Source organism: Tupaia chinensis, unplaced genomic scaffold (assembly GCF_000334495.1).
Source record: "Tupaia chinensis unplaced genomic scaffold, TupChi_1.0 Scaffold000430_1, whole genome shotgun sequence".
Lineage (NCBI taxonomy): Eukaryota > Metazoa > Chordata > Mammalia > Scandentia > Tupaiidae > Tupaia > Tupaia belangeri.
The window spans coordinates 2,664,440-2,670,530 of record NW_006159935.1 but is presented as its reverse complement, the minus strand read 5'-3'; positions in this window follow the sequence as shown (position 1 = coordinate 2,670,530).

Genomic DNA, 6,091 nt, shown 5'->3' with positions numbered 1-6,091 from the left:
GGCACAGGCAGATGTTCTAAGGCAAGTCTTCCACACAGTTCATTCTAACCATCACTTCGTACGTTGACAATTTCCCAATGATCTCTCAGGAAAAGCATTCAGTGTTTGTAACCACTATTTCTTCTTTTCTATTTAAAAAAATTATTTTATTTTTATGATTGTTATTCATTTGACCAGGAAGAGAGAGAGAGAGAAAGTGAAAAATTCGGCTTCTAGGTCTGGGATTTTAACTGTAGTCAAGTGGGAGTCCTGTGCCCTAACTGCCACACCACCTGCTGGTCCTCCAGTTTTTTAAATTAAATTGAAGCGAAATTCACATAGTATAAAATCAGCGTCCAATTCAACACACACAATGTTCTGTGGTAAGCCTTTTGTAACCATGTAGCATGTGCTGTTCCAATTTTTTAATTTTCTTTTTTAAAAAATAAGATTCTCAGAACATTCAGAACGTGAATAATAATGAAAATTGCTTGATCTTAGTGGATTATTTGCTTTTAACTTGAAAGAGAAGAGCATGTAAGAAACTCAGGTGAGACACCTTAGCTACTGGTGATATTTTTAATTCATTAAGTTTAGTGGGTCTTAATCCTGGCTGCACAGGTGAATCACTGAGGAATATTTAAAATATTTATGCCTGGGGTTTCCCTTTAGAAAATTTTATTTGATTGGTTTAGTATGTGACCCTGGCATGGATTTTTTTTTTTTTTCAATCTCCTAGGTAATTCTAACGTAAACTGGGCTTGGGACTGCAGCTACAGATAAAGACGTTACTGCAAAGGAGCACATGTGGGGAGGGCATGTAGGAGCAAACCCCTGGTCCAAGGATAGAAGCTCGGGAAACCTCTGAGACAGGAAGAGCAGACTCGGGGGTAGAAGAGGTAAAGCAGCCCAAGAAGCAATGGGGAAGGCAGGGAACGACCGATGCTGGCTCTGAGGAAGGAAAGAGCAACAGGAACTGAAGACAACTTTTCTTGGTAGAGTTTGGATGAAAAACAAATAATGGCCCCAAGAAAGGAACACAGCTGGAGTTTGAGGTATCTCTAAAACATTACCCAGCCAGGAACTTTTCTGGATTTTTGCCACTCCAAAAATGATCCTTGGAGTGGCCGCATTGAACACCTGTTGTTAGAAATGCTGAATCTCTGGGAACCAGCAGTTAGCGTAATGGCTATGTGGCTGGACTCCCACGTAGTTGACCGTGGTTCACATCCCGGACCCAGTGGCTTAAAATTCACGCCAGGCGTGTGTGCATGCGTGCCCAAGATTCCAAGAGGAGAATGGAGGAGAAGGGATTGCGGCGTGACCATCCCCCCTGGGGGTGATTTCTCGCTTTCTGTCTCTGTGTCTCTCTCTGTCTGGCGAGTGCACGTGCCCTATAGTAAAAAACCTCTCCAAAAAAAAAAAGAAATGCTGAATCTCAGGGCCGGCAGGTGGCGTGGTGGTTGAGGGCATTGGACTCCCAAATGATGGGCGACTGGGTTCCAGTCCCAGCCCAGGCAACTAGCTCGCTCTCGCGTGCGCTCGCGCTCTCTCTCTCTCTGTCTCTCTCTCTCTCGTCCCTCTCTGGTCAAATAAAAATAAAATAAATGAATAAATGAAGTTAAATTAAAAAGAGAAAGAAATACTGAATCTCTCTCACCCCAGCCCTACTGAATGGGACTTGGCATTTAACAAGATTCCCAGGTGACCCAAAGGAGCATTAAAGTGTGACAAGTGCTTTCAGGTTTTCCCAGGGAGACAGCAAAGTGTTAACTGATGGAGATCAATTTCCTTCTTTTCAACAAGAGGATGTGTTTGAGGCAGGAAAAGCCCCAGCTTCTTCAGTCAGAACCCCCGACTGTCTAGTTGAGCTCTTCCACAAGCAGCCCTGTGACCTCTCGTATTTTCCCTTGTAACTTTTCAGTCTGAAATGCTTTTTGTACTCCTTAGCAGTCATATGGCTTGAACCCTTGGTTCTTGCAGGTCTGTCCTTAGAATCAACTAAAACAGGACAGAGGGTACAGGAAGGTACTGCACTGCATCGGTGGCTCAGGGATGGCTTTTCTTCCTCTTGTTTTCAATTAGGTGCTGACAAGTTACAATTGTCTCTGGAGTACAGAGTGATGCTATGTTAGATGTGTGAGGGGACTTTTAAAAGTTTACGGAAAGTGGAATTAAAATACAAGTTATTTTGATGCAAAAAATCAAAATTCATGCATAATTCTTTTGTAATGTGCATTTTCTGTGAAACGTTTGAATGAATGAATTGAGCTCATCAACAATCTTTCACAAGTACTTATTATTTATTTCTGCTCTAATTAAGACTCACGACCATTCTGCTTTGTCTTGTTTTTAAGCGTCCACATATAAGCGAGATCCTGGCCTATTTGTCTTTACGAGCCTGGATCATTTCAGTTTCCAGAATGTCCTCCAGCTTATCCGTGTGGTTGCCATGGGCAATGGTTTCCCTCTTCTTAAAATAGAATCCCGCTGCGTGTATATCACCATGTGTTCTTTATAAAAACTCTTTGTCAGCTGATGGATACTTGGGTGATCACATCATTTGGCTATTGTAAAGAATGCCACAATCAACACGAGAGTGCAGCTATCTCTTCAAAATACTGAGTTCAAATCCTTTAGCTACATATCAAGTGGGTCGCATGGTAACTCTGCTAGTTTTTTTGAGGAACCTCCATTCTGTTTTCCAGAATGCTGTATTAATCCACATCCCGAGAACTATGTACTAGGATCTTTTTTTCACATCCTCACCCTAATGGCCTTTCTAACAAGTGTACGGCAATATCTCATTGATATTTTAATTTGCGTTTTCATAATGAGGAGTGATGTTGAATGTAGTTTTATATATCTGCTGGCCTGTTGTATGTCTTCTTTTGAGGAATAGCTATTCAAGTTTTTGCCTGTTCTTGACTGGGTTGTTTTCCTCCTATTGAGCTGTTCGAGTTCCTAAAATATTTTAGACACCAACTCTTATCAGATGTATGGTTTGCACAGTGTTCTCTTGTCTCATAGTTTGCCTCTACAAATTGTCCCTTTTTGTCCTTAAACAAACGGAACAAAGGTTAATAAGTCAAGAATTCCTTTGAGCTGGTGAGGGTTGCAATCTAGATTCAAACAGTCTTGAATAAGTGCCCCAAGGTCTGACAGTTTTCAAATGGTTCTTAAAAGCTAAAAATACAACTGGTGTGTGTGTGTGTGTGTGTGGTGGGGGTGGGGTAGGGGTGGTATTAATTGTCAAGAATTTAAATTAGTGCAAACAAGATACCTTGTAGGAAGGAGACTGGGGAACTGAGAGTATAGTCAAGTGTTTTGGGGGGATCTGGGAAGAAAAGGAAAGTGACAATTCCAGTTGATAGCTATCCTGTCTGCATGTTCTTAAAACAAGTTCTTACACACCACAAGTTGGGGGGGATGACAACACTTCCTTGGAAAGAATGTACACTGAGCAGGGTTAAAGGTTCAGAAGCAGGTGAGGCATGGCTGCAACCCAGATTCTCATGCCCTCCCAGTCAAGAGAGATTGAAGAAAATGCCCCAAGCCATCTTCCTTTATTTCACACTTGGCTGTGCAGAAGCTCTTTAGCAGGTTGTAATCCTATTTGTCTATTTTTATTTTGGTTGCCTGAGCTTTTGGGGTCAGATCCAGAAAGTCATTGCCCTGGTCAATGTCTGTCTCATGGTTTTGGGAAAAGCTGCTCTTACGTTTGTGCAGATAGCTAAGGCAGCTGATGAGAACATCGCCTAATGAATGAAAGAGATTTCAAGCTGAAAAACAGAAGGAAAGAAGATCACAAAAGCCCATCAGGAGTGAGTAAGGGAAAGCGGGATGTTTAGGAGAGAGCTGTGCAGACTTTAGGAAACTTGATCTCTATTAGTTCTCAGCATGGAAAGTTGAAGAGTTTCTTTTTCTAACAAATTTTTTGGATTATTTGATTTTATTTATCATCATCGTTATTATTTTTAATTTGACCAGAGAGAGACAGAGACAAAGAGAGTGAGGGTAAGTGAGAAAGCAAGCTGTCAGATCCAGGACTTGAACTATGGTCAGCCATGTGGGAGTCCAGAGCCTTAACCACCACATCAGCTGCCAGCCACTTTTAATACTTTCTTGAGGTGAAATCAAACAAGGCTTGGAGGCCAGCCAGTGGCGTGGAGGTTGAAATGGCTGGAGCCCACGTGGCTGGTTGTGCAGCTGGAGTCCTAGACCCAGTGGCTTGAAAATCACATGGGGCCTTGTGCAAACAAAAGAAAGTAGTGTGTACTTTTAGTCTATTGATGGTAACTGTGTGTGCGTGTTTGTGTGTGTGTGTGAGAACACATATGTGTGCCTGCATGTGGATTCAGTGTATGCATAAACATCTAGAAAGACAATTGCAAAATATTCACAGTGGAAGTTTCTTAGACACACAGAAATGCAGGATTAAACGATGCCGTTTTAGTCCCTGTGCTGCTAGTAACAGAAATGCCTGAGTCTGGGTTGCTCAAGAGAATAGATGTTTAGGGCTGGCTCCACAGGCAAGCAGTTAAAGGAGCTGGACCCCACAAGGCCCTGCAGTGTAAGAAACACCCCAGAGACATGGGATGCCCCACATTCCGACCGGATGGAGAAATGGAGGAAAAAGAATTGTGGCGTACCACACCCCAGTGGGGGATTCTCTCTCTGTCTCGGTCTCTCTCTGGCAGCCACACGTGCACTCTGGCAATAAAAAGAAAAGGAAAGGAAAAAGAAAGCAGGTTTATTAACTGACGAAGTGGAGGTTCGAGGTCCAAGGTCCAGGAGCACCATCGGGCAAGGGTCTCTTCACTGCGTCACAATGTGACAAAGTACGCATGCGCAGGACAGCTCACCTCCGCTTTGCTAAGTCTTCTCATAAACCCACCAGGACTCGAGCCTGGGGGTCCCACGTGGACGCCTAAGAACTTCCCAAGTGCGCCAGCTTTCAACGCCATGATCGGGTTAAGTCTCCAGCCTCTTGGTACTGTTACAATGGCTTACCGAATTTTAACTGTGGGATATTTAGTGGATATTGGTTGCCTGCCTCTCTCAACATAATGTAAACTCTATGAAGGCAGGAGTTTTGCTTTGTTCACTTTATCCCAACTATCTAGTTCCATGGTAGGTACTCGATACATATTTCGGGTATGTGCACTTTCTGTTTGTTTTCAGACAGAGTCTTGGCACGTCAGGGTCCTCCTGCCCTCATCTGGGTATCTGGACCGGCAGGCCCACACCACTGCCTCCAGCAATTTTCTCCAGGATGGACTGGGAATCAAACCCGGGCCTCCTATGTGACCTTCATTGGCCAAGCAGCAGTGTCTAGTATGCTACCGAGCCTGAGCCTACAACAAATATTTTGGCATAAATGAATGAATTAGAAAAAGAAAATGCAGTCTCAATAGGGGCCAAGTAACAGTTCAGATTACTGGAGCTCAGAGTCATGCGGGGTAGATAGTACCTGTCTGAGCAGACATGAGGGGGGCTTGGGTCCAGACTCCATTCTCCAGGAAATGAGTCGCCATTGCTCGTTGAGATGAGAGAGCAGAGGATGGCTGTCACGGGATTTCACACCACCGCAGAGCCTGAGGGATGACGGCTTGGCTCTCACCACACACGCACTCAGGAAAAATCAAACAAAGCACCTTCTCCATGAATAAAAGACATTCAGACTTCTTCTTTCGGGTTCCTAATGAGTGGGAGGATTTTGAGCCAGCTAAGACTCTAGGCCTTAATACTCATTTGCTGGTTGATGGAAACAAAGTGAAAATGCTCCCATTTCCCCAACTCAATCTGCACGCCACCATCTGCTTTCCTGATCCGCATGGTGGCTGCCGTGGAGAAGGACAAAGAAGAATGGTCCAGGACGCCAGAGACTCACTGATGCTAGCACAAGATAGACTCCGAGCCCTGAGGTCAAAGGGAATCTTTTTTCTTTGTCGTAAGCAATGGCAGGGCGTTATATTTTTATATGAAGTCTTGTGTATGGAAAAGCACAGGCCACTCAATTTGTTCCACTAACCAATTCTTTTCCATCACACTATGTGTGAAAAAGGTACCGCACACCATCTTCTCAAAGACTTATGAGAGAAAAGAGGAA